The 14,139-nt window shown below is 35.6% G+C and overlaps 1 non-coding gene across 1 annotated transcript; it reads right to left on the reverse strand.

Annotated features, from left to right (window-relative positions):
- Window positions 1–1,394: 1,394 nt before the first annotated feature.
- LOC133757231 (U6 spliceosomal RNA) lies at window positions 1,395–1,497 on the reverse strand. Its single transcript, XR_009865607.1, has one exon. It is a non-coding gene; the product is annotated as a U6 spliceosomal RNA (small nuclear RNA).
- Window positions 1,498–14,139: the final 12,642 nt, after the last annotated feature.

Here is a 14,139-nt window from a genome sequence, read left to right on the forward strand (position 1 = left end):
GCAAACTATTGAGTAGTTATCAACATTGTTGCATTATCCCCTATGTTTTATTGTTATGTGTATAGCTAACATACTTTTCTGTGGGGTTTGTAATTTCTGGGATTTTTCTTTAAGACTCTCTTTTCATGCACTTATGATATTTTACTGTTGTTTGAACTTCCATCAATCTTTCCTTTATAAAAATACAAGTAATTAGGTTTACTCAGAAAGAAGAGAGTATTTCTCAGCATACAGATGGGTGTGACCAAAGTGATGCTTAAGAAAGGCGAGTGTTACATGCACAGCCTGAGGAGATATGTTTTTCTGGAGAATAACTCATGGGGAAAACTTCAGTCTGTATCTCTGTTCATTCTGAAAACACTTTCAGCATCTCTGTAGAATGTTTAGAGAGTCCAAACAGGTGTTTGTAATGCAGCTTGTAATTGGACACATGTCCAGTAAAGAAGAGATTTGAATTTAATAAGCACTTGATGAAACTCTACTAAGAAAAATATAAGGAAACCCAACCAATCTAATATCCTTGGAAATAGAGACCAGGTGTCTGTGAATTACCCTGCCTTCAGACTTGCATTACTAAGATTCTAAATCTATAGCCTTAACTGTCAAGAGATCAATAAGAAAAAGAGAATCAGAAAATCAAAGGCTTTAGCTAGGCCAGGTTTACTCAGAGGTACTTTGAATTGTGAGAGATTTTCTAAGGCAACATAAAATTTTCTTCTGAAAAGCTGACAGCTATATATATATATATATATATATTTACATATATTTATATTCATATATATTCAACATTTTCTACATTTCTAGATTTGAATATAAAAAGAAAGCTATCAAATGCTGTTATAGAATATATTTTTCTTTTACTTTCAATAGATTCGATGATGCTATCATAAATAAAAAGGCAGTGGATTGGTCTTGCAATAGTTTCTTGCAAGGAGTTTTAAGCAACAGTACTCAAATGATGTCAGTGTCCTCAACTAGGGCAGTGCTTTTGATAGAGGAGAGTAAATGAGGACTGTGAAGATAAGTCTCAAGTTATTGGCATTTGATTTAGAGAGGACTATGAGTAAGTAAATGAAGATTCCAAAATGGTGGTCTCATTTCTGAGAAAATTGGTTGGGCTGTAACTTTTGTTGAGATAGGAAAGAAGAACTGAATATCATCATTATTTAAGACCTTTCTCTGATCTCATTTCCCTTTTCTTCTCCCTGCTTCAGCAGCTCTCCTTGAAGAGATCTTCTGTCTCCTGATTCATTCTCCAAATCCTTACAACAGTTAGGCTGGACCAAGCCAAAGCTAGGAATTCATCCTGGGTCTCCTATGTGGGTGGCAGGGACCCAGATACTAGCATCATCACTTTCTGCCTCTCGGAGTGCACATTAGTAGGACGCTGGAATAAAAATATGAAATGCCTCATGGATTTGCATATCATTTTTGTGTAGTGGTCATGTTAATCTTCTTTAAATTGCTCTGATTTTAGTCTCTGTGCTGAGAGAACCCTCTTGACATATTTGTAAAGCTTGAATCTACAGTCTAAAATTTCCAATCCCTTGAAGTCACCATCTTCTGTGAAGCCAGAAATTATTTTGACAAGTAAAAGTCACTTTAGCTTCTGTACTTAGGGTGAATATGTGAGTAAAAATAACAAGAGCCCATCACCTTGCCAAGTTATTTGAAATATCCTTAAGTGGTTAATCAAAAGAGACAGAATATTGAGGTATATAAGGACATTTGCCAACAGTATTTCTTGACCTTATTTAAAGATTGAAGATGGGGCTATGCAAATTATTCCATGTAAAATAAGCTAAAAGTACCCAAGGAAAATATATCCAAGGGAAATGGTATACTGTCATGTAAATTTAAATATGATTTTTATAGATTTTACTTTGAGTACTCACAATTTTTTTGCAATAGCTTTTGTTCTTACCTGAGAAATGTTGGCAGGCAAAGATGTGAGAAATTGGAATACTTGAACACTGTTTGTAGAAATGTAAAATGCTACAGCTTCTACAAAAAATTGTATGGTTTTGTCTCAAAATATTAAGAATAGAAATACCGGGGCTGGCGCTGTGGCTCACTTGGTTAATCCTCTGCCTGCGGCGCTGGCATCCCGTATGACGCCGGGGTTCTAGTCCCGGTTGCTCCTCTTCCAGTCCAGCTCTCTGCTGTGGCCCAGGAAGGCAGTGGAGGATGGCCCAAGTCCTTGGGCCCTGCACCCTCAGGGGAGACCAGGAGGAAGCACCTGGCACCTGGCTTCGGATTGGCGCAGCCTGCCGGCTGTAGCAGCCATTTTGGGGGTGAATCAATGGAAGGAAGACGTTTCTCTCTGTCTGTCTCTCTCTCACTAACTCTGCCTGTCAAAAAAAAAAAAAAAAACCAAAAACTAAAGGGAATTAACAAATGAAAAGAATTACATTATGCTAGCACTAAAAAGAAAAAAAAGAAAAAAGAAAAAAAAAATCCCAGAAAAGGATCCATGTCAGAAAGTTGAAAGTTTTGCTTCTATTGTGAGTCAAAGAGGAGTCCTAGCTACTATAGTTGTTTGAGGGGTTAGCACTGATTTCTTTCTTTTTTCGGTCAGCAAGTAACAGTGCTCTAGCTTTAACTCGACAGGCCTCTGTTCCTGGTTTCATGGATTAAAGCTGAGTAATCTCCCTACTTCTGTTTTTCTGCTCATGTGAACTGCAGGTATCTTCTCACAGCACTTGCTTAAGAGTGTGACTCTCCCAGATCCTCTCCTATTTAATCAGAGCTTTGCTGCTGTAACCATTGTTTCTATAAAACAACAACAACAACAACATTTTTTCTTGCTTTTTCTGATCTGATGGCTTCAATTTGCCTATTAATGTCAAAGATGTTCAAGGAGGGATATTTGCATATATATATGCACTCCAACAAAGGTGTCAGATCTCAAACTTACCCCAAAACAGCCATACTGAAGCATTATGCTAGCATAATGTAATGGGGCAGGAAAGGGCAAGTGCCAACCACCCTGGCAGTTATAAGAAAGAATTATGTCAAGAAGATTAACAGTGAAAAAAATCATTATCATTAATTTCACACTCTTAATAAAGAAGAGAGACAATGAATTTTGGTTTTTCCACATTATTCTTTCTGTGACTCACTCAAAGAACCAAGTTTCCTGATATTTTTCATAATTAAGGATTCTGTAGGTTTTAAAGTAAATCTTATTAACAGATAGAAATTTGTTGGTAAACTTCATTCATTGAAACTAAACTTCTACTCTTTATGTAATAAAACTTTCCTACTCTGGAAAAAAAGGAGTCCTCATTGATGTGAACATAATTTGGCTAACTGGATGTACACATTGTCTCAGGTTTGCTTTCTATAATTTCACAAAGAAAAAATGCTAGCAGGTTATCCAAACCAAAATGTTCACCTTCTGAAAATCTTGGTGCTACTTTTAGCTAGAGTATTTCTTATTAGATAATCCTGGCTTTTCTTAAACCTATTGTGTGATGGACATCTTCTGTGCTTGTCTAATTTGCTAGGCTACTGCACATCCCCTTGACAACTCAAGGGAAGGCTGTTTTATCACTATGGGAACAAGTCACTATAAACATCACATTTTATTTATAGACTAGGTAATGTAAAGGGCATCATGCACACTTGATAGGATCTGAACTGAAACATGGTAGATGTTTCTTATTTTTAATTAATAGGATGAATGGTTGACATTGACATACAGCATCTTCTCACAGCTGGAGGGAATAAAACTGCAATTGTCACTTTATTTTATGTGTTACTTTAATTTATAGGGCTTTTTGATTGTTCAAGGTTAAAATCTAGACCTGTGACAGAAAACCCAAGAAACTGCACTGACATGAAAAAGGAGCTTATGGGCACTCCAACCAAACGTGTCAGATCTCAAACTTACCCCAAAACAGCCATACTGATCTTCCAGTTAACATTTTCTGGCTTGGAATATGGATGAATGGCCCATAGGAGTTTCACTGGATAGCGGATGGAATACAGAATTTGAGTCAGCCACTAACCCACTAAATGATTTGGGGAAGCCACTTGTATTCATTGATGTTTTCTTATCTGTAAAATGGGTATGATAATATTTACCTGTGGGATTATCATAAGGATTTCAAGTGAACTGAAAAAAATATTCATTCCAGAGTTTCCAAACAGCAGGTTATCAAAGAAATTATTTGTTATCATTATTATGCATAATGTTTAAAATTATCAGATTATTATGATCCTATGCAGCTCTCATTAGGCACATTGCTGGGTTAATAAGAATCTTAATAAATTCACTGATTTGGTAGAGACAGAAGGGAAATATGTCTATTATCTACTTATCATTTAAAATATTTTAAGGTGTAGTGAAATAGATTCCAAAAAATAAAAGGACAAATAATGCATTTTCAACAATTATTAGCTGTGCTTTTGAATGCATGTTTATTAATTATATATTCTAACATATAAGCTTCCCACTCCAAGAAGTTCTGATTACTAGTCCATCATAATTATAATTTAGAAAATTTATTCTCTTGAATTTGGAAAAATCTAAAACCTTCTATATCTTTCCAAAGTGTATGTATGTGCATGTGTTTGTATTTTGCATTATTAACTATGAATTCAATACTTCCTATCGCTGAATTAACTTTGAATAAAATATCTTTCTGCTTTAATAAATAAGAGTCCAAACTTACTCATTCACTATCAGAAGAAACATATGCAATGGTAGAAAATATATTGCAGGAAATTTGATGATAAACATTTCACAAAGCCAACTTCTGGTTTAGTTTTCACCCTTATGAAAAGCTTCCCTTGATTTTAATTCAATTTCAAAGATTTTGGGGGGATCTCAATTTATTTTTCTTTAGATAAATAAAGGATTTTCCTCAGTCTTCAAATATTTTCTGGAATAACTGTTTCCAACAAAAGCACCATGATGGTAAATGTGGAAATACCACAGTTTATAAGTCTCTTTCCTTTGGTTTTAAGAATATGTTTTTCCAACTGACAGATCACATAATAAAGTAAAAATAAGCCTGCTGTTCACATATGTGTTTTAAAAAATATTTCCTCTTATTTTACTCTGCTTTACTTTATTTAATAGGTAAGAATTAAGTAATGGCAGATTGGAGAATGGCGCTGTTAACTCATAAAGGATGTGTACTTTCTGTCAGGGTGTAAGAGATCATGCTAACTAGGTATGGGGGAAGCTCGATGTGAAGTTGAATGAGCTCTTAAGGTTCTTTTGGGTTCTAGTTTTATGAATTTGCATAAAATTATTTAGTAAGAATTTTTCCTTTATTCTCCCTAGCACATGGAAATAAGAATTAAGGTTAAAAAACTTGAAATTATTCCTTTGGGCTTCATTTTGGTGCATATTGCTTAAAGGCATGGTTGAATTCCTAGAAGGAACTTTGGTTTTTAACAAAGGTATTTAACTGAAAATCAATGCATAGGAGAAAAAGTAGTACGTTATTTAAAAAATGTCTTCATATATCCCCAAAATTTATGTCTTTCTATATTTCAACAATTACTCCTTTCCACTAAAACTGTGTGTATTGAATTGAAAAACACCAAAGCATGTGATTGAATAGCAGGCAATGCAGCAAACTGGGACAGAACTCTAAAATTAAACAAGCAAATAAAAGCACAAAAAGCACAAAAAATAACCAGTTGCATTACTGTTTCATCAATATTGCCTATAGGGACCGGCACTGTGGCGTAGCAGGTTAAAGCTCTGGCCTGAAGTGCCAGCATCCCATATGGATGCCGGTTCTAGTCCCGGCTGCTCTTCTTCTGATCCAGCTCTCTGCTATGGCCTGTGATAGCAGTAGAAGATGGCACAAATCCTTGGGGCCCTGCACCCACATGGGAGACCCGGAAGAAGCTCCTGGCTCCTGGCTTCAAATTGGCATAGCTTCAGCCGTTGTAGCCATCTGGGGAGTGAACAAGTGGATGGAAGATCTCTCTCTCTGTCTCTACCTCTCTCTGTAACTCTGACTTTCAAATAAATAAAATAAATCTTTAAAAAAAATACTGCCTAAAGTTTCAAACTTGTATTCACATTCAACTCATTCCTATGGAAAGATCCAGGGCAGAAAATGGAATGTACATCTTCCAGTTGAGCTTATTTGCAAACTATTTGAGAAGCATTGTTTGACTCTATGCAAAACAAAGCATTAAGAATTTCAATTTTCTTTAAAATTCTGTCGATCATTCATCCTCTTTTAGGGAATTCAGCTAGCTTTTTATATATATATTTATATATAATTTATATATGTATTCATGTATATATTTTTAGATATTTATATTTAGAATAGTAGATATATCTATCTATGGGTATCTACATGTAGATATATATATTTAAGTATATATATAAAGTAGATAAATAAAGATTAAGTAGATATATATTTATTTACATATATATATTTATATATGTATATATATATATATATATATATATATATATATATAGTGGTAGATTGTGCTACTTCTTTACAATTCTTCTTCCCTGTCTGCCCTTTTTGGGGTTCACCATACATGCAGTATTCTTCCTCATCCCATGAGTCTTTATCTTGGTCCTATGTCTTGCTTTGACAAATGGAAAAACATTTGTGTTTTTTGTGCTTGGCATTACAAAAAAGCTAAGCTTCCACACACCTGTATTGCACTACTGTCCTGAAGTCATCACTTCATAGACAGAGGCCACTGTTTTCGCCCAAGTTCTAGAATAGGAAGACCTATAAAACACACCAGTACTCAGCCCACTGCCTGGAGCAGACCTATGCTAACAAAGTGCCTGATCCATGAAGTTAAATTTCATTGTTTTTTGTTAAACATAACTATTTTATGTGTGACAGGACAAGCTCAATGATAAAAATGCTCATGAAAAATCTGAAGAAAAGTGTGACAGACATGGCATTATGGAACATATTTCTCGTTTACTCAGGAGTGTGGGGACTGGAGGGGGAGTCTTAGCCTTAAGATGATATCACATAGTGGAGCTTCCACCACTGGGAACAAGGATCAGGTAAAACATGAGATTTCAGGACCAATTGTTAGAGGATTTCAGACCTTAAACAGATTGGTTTGACAAGAGTTATAGCAGAGCAAAGAGATGGTATAGGAAAATCGACAACACTACTGAAGATTTGCTGAGGCCAGAGTGGATGAGCTTTTTCTCCTTCAATGTCTTCTTCTGGCATTGAGGTTGGTTATAGTGACAATTCAAATTAGATATTGAGGTAGAATCATAGGTAAAAGGAGCAAGGCAGAGCCCAGCATCACGTACCAGGGTCTTTTTCTCTTTTTAAATAGATTTTTATTCATTTGGTTCACTCAGATGACCCCAGTGGCCAGGGCTGGGTCAGGCTGAAGGAAGGAGCCATGAGCTTTTCCAGGTCTCTCATGTGGATGAAGAAGCAGAAACACGTGAGTCATCCTCCACTGCCATCCTATTAACATGGAGCTGGGTGGGACATGAACTGGTGCCCATACTGGATGACGATGCTGCTTGCAGTGGCTTTACCTGCTACACCACAGTGCCGGCTCCACCAGGGTCTTTTCAATATGGATTGTTTTCATAATGAGCTGACTGATTCTAAAAGGATATTTTCAGGATTGGGCTTGTGGGAAAATAAATACATTCATGGGGACCTATAAAAATAAACCAAACAACTAAATTAAAGTGAAAAGTATGCACTGACAGCCTTCCAAGACAGATAATAAAAAGTGGTCTCTTCCATGTGTTGTCTTCGGTATACTGGCAAAAGCTTACCAAGTAGGGATTTTAAAAAAATAAGTACAGTAAAAGTCATTTTCCTTTTACTAAGGCTGCTGTTCCATTTGGATTTAGGAATTTTGAAAAGGACTACAGTCTCCCAGTTTGTTTCTCCATTTCCCCATATAAGATGCATCACTCTCTTGCTACAAGATTGTGTTTTTCACCCCATTTCTATAGTACAGGGTTGAGATTCCCCAAATTCCTCTGTACCAAACCTTCTGACTTTTCTGAACTCATTTCTTTTTGCTCTTCTCTTAGAAACCTGTCTTTCCTCAAAATTTGTCTTATTTAATAAGACAGAATCTTGTGGTCAGAGGACTGGACTTTAAATCTTCTGTTGTCACTGTGGCCCTGGTCTGGTCTTTGTTCTAACTGGGCATCAATTTTTCTAAATTATGGGACATGTACTCTATAGAATACTATACAGCAGTAAAAAAAACAAAAAACAAAAACAAACAAACAAACAAAAAAACCAATGAAATCTGGTCATTTGCAACAAAATGGAGGAATCTGGAAAACATCATGCTGAGTGAAATAAGCCAGTCCCAAAGGGACAAATATCATATGTTCTCCCTGATTGGTGACAACTAACCGAGCACCAAAAAGGAAACCTGTTGAAGTGAAATGGACACAATGAGAAACAGTGACTTGATCAGCCCTTGATAAAGACAATGCTTTATCAAAGTGCTCACATAAACAAGACTAGTGTCTGCTAATACTAACTGATAGAATTAAAAAGGAGAGAACGATCCAACATGGGAAGCAGGAGACACAGCAGACTCATAGAATGGCAGATGTCCTAAACAGCACTCTGGCCTCAGAATCAGCCTTTAAGACATTCAGATCTGGCTGAAGAGCCCATGAGAGTATTTTAGGCATGGGAAGCCAAGACACTCTGGCAAAAAAAAAAAAAAAAAAAAAAAAAAAAAAAAAACACCAACCACCTAAATGAATGATCTCTGCGAGTGAGATCCCAGTGGAAAGAACGGGCCATCAAAGAAGGAGGTACCTTTCTCTGAAGGGAGGAGAGAACTTCCACTTTGACTATGACCTTGTCTAAATAAGATTGGAGTTGGCAAACTCAAAAGGCTTCCATAGCCTTGGCAACTCATGACTAGAGCTTAGGGATATTACTGACACCATAAACAAGAGTGTCAAATTGTTAAGTCAACAACAATAGTCACTGTGCACTTACTCCCCAGGTAGGATCTCTGTCTTTTATGTGCTATACAATGTGAATTAATGCTATAACTAGTACTCAAACAGTACTTTACACTTTGTGTTTCTGTGTGGGTGCAAACTGTTGAAATCTTTACTTAGCATATGCTAAATTGGTCTTCTGTATATAAAGAGAATTGAAAATGAATCTTGATGTGAATGGGATGGGAGAGGGAGTGGGAGAAGGGAGGGTTGCAGGTGGGAGGGAAGTTATGTGGGGGGGTGGGTGTTAAGGCATTGTAATCCATAAGCTGTACTTTGGAAATTTATATTTATTAAATAAAAGTTAAAAAAAGCCCAATGAGTACCAATCTTTACATGTTAGGTATTAAATATCTGCTCTGATAAAATTATTAATTAAATGTATTTTTGAGTAATTCTTTGGTTTCTACTAATTTCCTTATATTTTGTATATATATATATATATATATATATATATTCCCTAAATTTTGAGGATGTATTGCCTTAATAGTTGATATGCCATTGCAAAGAATATATAATTTGATTCATTTTACCCTCAAGTAAATCTACTGAACTTAACGTAATATAATGTATTAAGGATCATGTTTTATTTGGAATGTCTTTCATTATTATTCAGTTTGGGAATACTGCCTAAACAAGAAAGGTACCCAACACCAGTAAAAACTTGTTTGACGTGTAAGCATTATAGCTCAGTGAGTTAAACCACTTCCTGGGATGCCCACATCCAATACTGGGGTGCCTGCTTTAAGACCTTTCAAATAACTAAACATGAACTATAATTTAAAAATTAGATGATTTGAAATAAATGGTTGTAAAAATAAGTATTAAACAGTATAGAAATGATTCAATTTTTAATACTTGTATTCACTTCTGGGCTTACAGTTGAGCAATGATATTAAAATATCATTTGTTGTTAAATGGTATAAACTTTAATGATTAGTATGTAGCTCAGAAGACTTGTGACTCAACTGCATGACTTTGAATAGCTGAAGTATTGTACATACTGCCAGCGAAGCAACTCTATCAGTAAATAATTTGTCGTCAAAAGAACAGTTTGCTATGGAGACTTCTAAACACAGCTTTCAATTTTTAAATATTTCTGTTGATCAGCAGCAAGGAGCTTGGAGATTGATTCTAGTCTAGGCACCATATTTTGGGTATCAGTACTGGTATCGGTCTTCACATATTTACTAATATTTTTAACAATATTTCTGATCTTTGCCAGTCAATTTGACTAAAAATGAATTGCATTTGTATTGTTTCCTAAGTGACTACTGGGGAGTTCACTTTTTTATAAACTTAAGAGATAGTTATGGACTGAAAATATTATCTCTATTTTTATTTCTATTATATAATAAACACATCTTCCTCTTTATAATTTATCCTTTCCTTTATTTGTACCTCTGACATCAAAAGTTTGGTGTAGTTCAGGTCTGCTTTTATCATTCCTTGTTCATGACTTTGGGTTCTGTGCCAAGGTTATTCACCTTGCATTTTTCTAGATGCTGAATGTGAAAGTCCATATTCTACATCTTTCCCAGTAAATTAATTTCCTAGGGCTGCTGAAAATAATTACAGGATGGAGTTCTGAAATTAAAATGCCTGCATTTCCATGGTCTTTCTAAATGTCTGAGTGAGGATTCTTCTTTATTTCTCTGGTTTTTGATGTTTGCCAGAAATCTCACATATTTCTTAGCTTGTGGGTATATTTTCCAGTCTCTACTTTGTCATGACTTGGCCATTTTCCTTTTGTGTGTGGATTTGTCTCTGTGTCTTTTCTTTCTTCTTCTTTTTCCTCTTCTTCCTCCTTCCTCTACTCTTTACTCTTCTGTTCTCCTTCTCTCTCTCCTTCTCGTCGTTCACCTACTGTTCCTTCCTCTGCTTTGGAAACCAATTCTATGGATTTGGAGTCCATCCAATACATCATGACCTCAGAGACCTTATTTCCAATAAAGATACATTATGAAGTTCTGAAAATTATGGGAATTTAGGTGGTATGCTGCAACATAATGCCCCCATCATGTTTAGCATCCAGAGCTCTATCTCCTCCCATGCTTTCAAACATCTTTGCTGTTTTCTTTTTTTTTTTTTTATGAATCACATGTAAATTTTATTTAGGAACGAGAAACCTAAAATTTGTTTATCATTATTAAACTTTAAGAAGTAATTAAAGGCCGACGCCATGGCTCAACAGGCTAATCCTCCACCTTGTGGCGCCGGCACACCAGGGTCTAGTCCTGGTTGGGGCGGCGGATTCTATCCCGGTTGCCCCTCTTCCAGGCCAGCTCTCTGCTATGGCCCGGGAAGGCAGTGGAGGATGGCCCAAGTCCTTGGGCCCTGCACCCGCATGGAAGACCAGGAGAAGCACCTGGCTCCTGGCTTCGGATCAGCGAGATGCGCCAGCCACAGTGGCCATTGTAGGGTGAACCAACGGCAAAAAGGAAGACCTTTCTCTCTGTCTCTCTCTTTCTCACTGTCCACTCTGCCTGTCAAAAAAAAAAAAAAAAAAAAAAAGAATGGGCATGACCATGTTCAAATAAACCTGTATTTATATATATAAAAAAAGTAATTTAAAATGAAAATCCCCAGTATCTCCACGTTGAAAAATTTAAAATATAATGAAAGAAGTTCAATAAGACCTAAATAAATGGAGAATTTTGTCATATTCATCTTAACAGTAATATAAATAATCTAATCCATGATTATGATGGAAATAGATCAGAAGTGGAACAGCCTGGACTTGAACCAGTGCCCATATGAGATGCTTGCATTGAAGGCAGCAACCTAACCAAGTATGCCACAACACCAGCCCCTTAACCATGTTTTTAACTAGATGAGTTGTTTTATTCTTTGCTTTTAAGGTGTTTTTTTTAACTTTTATTTTTTGTTCTTTTCATTAAGCATCATAAGAACAATGCATTCATTTCTGTCTGCTCTGTTTAGCTTTTCATCCTATGGCCCATTTAGAGTTCCTTTCATAGATAACAAGGATTCATGCATGGAGGGGGATAGATTATGTTGTGGCAAAATTCAAACAATAAAATCGCTTTATAAGTTAAAAAATAATTTTCTTGATTTTTTTTGGTTAGTGTATACTTTGTCTTGGGGCTAGGTTTAGAGAAGAAGTAAATTATACTATACTATGTAATTTATCACACATGAAATTCAAAAATGCGCCTTGACATGTGTCCTTCTCATGAAGAAATTAGTAAAAAGTCTCCTTTATTGTTCAAAAGATACAGGGACATTCTTCTTTGCTGTCATGCAATGCTAATTTCCTCAACCCTTCTAGGCTCACTGCTGCCGTTAACATTCAAGGAAGATAGGTGAGGTCCATTTGGCTATCCTGGTACAAATAAATTTAAAAAAAAGATCTCTGATTTTAAATTTCACCTCATCTCCATTGTTAAGGTGATTAAGCTCAGGAATCTAGCCAAATATATTTCTTGTTATGATTGGTATGGCAGAAGTTATTTTAATTACATTTGTGATTGAGCTGTTCTGAATGAACTGGTAAGAAAATACCTCTTTGAATACCTTTAGTGATTTCATGCCAGCATTGCTTGATTGATGTCCTAAATGGGAAATGTAACAGAGTGTCAGTATTCTTGATGGTCACAGGCTTGCTGAAATGGAAACATTGGAAGAAGTAAATAATCTAAAAACAAATAGTTTTTTTTTTTCTCCTTTGTACCCACTTGTACTCCGCTCTACAATTGATCCCCTGCTCACTTGTTCAAAAGCTTACATCTTTATCATCAATTTTTCCTCATTTTCCTTTTGTTCTCTAGAGGTAAAATCAAGAAAATTACAATAAGTTGGAAAAAAAATGATCTGGGAAAGGATCCTTCCAAATTAAGAGCTTCGCCATAAGATTGGGCTCAGTATGTGTTTAAACAAAGTCATGATTCATTAACTCTGGTCTGTAACAATCCAATAAACAAAACCATGCTTTACAAGACATCCATTAGCAGGTTGAAGTGCATAAATCACTAACCATGTGACTCAGGGCTTAACCATTTGCCAAAACAGCTGTTTTCTCAGTTCAAATAATGAAAAGAAAAAGCAGCTGAAGCCAATTAGAGGATAAGCATTCATTCCCAAATATCTGAGACAGTTGACTGGTTTATTTCCAGATATGTTGTTATTCAGTTCCAAGGAAAAAAGCTCCTTTTTTTTTTTTAAAAAAAAAAGAAGGTTTTACATTAACCCTTATTTGTATTGGGCTCTTTCCAAAGAACAAGCAGAGAAACAAACAAACAAACAAACATCTGATTAGATCCAGTGTCTTGACAGCAGTGCAGTGAATTATTTATTTAGCATTGCTTTGTTTCTATGCTTGTGGAATATTTTAAGCATTCATGAGGACTAGGAAATGTGAACGTAAAATTGTAGTGAAAAGCAAAATATCTAATTCTAAGCAGAAATTATGTTTACAAAAGAGAATGATTTATGAAAAGAAATAAGACTCCAGGGAAAGCTGAGATTATTTAACCTACTTGTATACTGAGAGGAGATCTAGTCTCAAGGAAAAACTTTAACTACATTCATTGCATTTTATGCTGGAATCCACGCTATTGCTAGCAAAATCATTTATGCTGTTTTCATGCAGAATCCTTCAATAAATAATTCTATATAGCTTCTCCTGCTACAATAGAAGCATAATCTGCACATTCTCTTGCTATGACTGTCCTGATAACTCAGTTAATTAATATAAATTGTTAATAAAAATGGAAGAAACCTGATATATTTCCCTCAAAGGAATCATTAGTAGGCCAAACACCAATATAGTCTTATAAAGTTTGTATTGATACAGACAGGAAAGAGAGCAGGTTCTGCAGTTAGATCAGCTGGATTCTGATTGGCCCACTTACTAGTTAGACAACATTTGGCAACTTTTCAAATCATTCTGAACCTGTTTCTTCATCTATATAAAATGGATAATAACATTTTCCTCATCACCTCACCTGCTTGTTTTGTAAAATTTAAATAAGCCATTTATGGTCTGCCTCTCTTGCAGACACCCTCCTGGCTGCTGTGGCAGATTTCTGACAAATAAAATCTTGCTTGTGCAGTGCAGGAAATAAAAATAAATAAATAAGCCATTTACTTTTTGAAGTCAAAATCTCATGTGTTGCCCAAAGCTTGTTTCTTGCCTAAATGTGAAAATA

Source organism: Lepus europaeus, chromosome 3 (genome assembly GCF_033115175.1).
Source record: "Lepus europaeus isolate LE1 chromosome 3, mLepTim1.pri, whole genome shotgun sequence".
NCBI classification, from domain to species: Eukaryota; Metazoa; Chordata; class Mammalia; order Lagomorpha; family Leporidae; genus Lepus; species Lepus europaeus.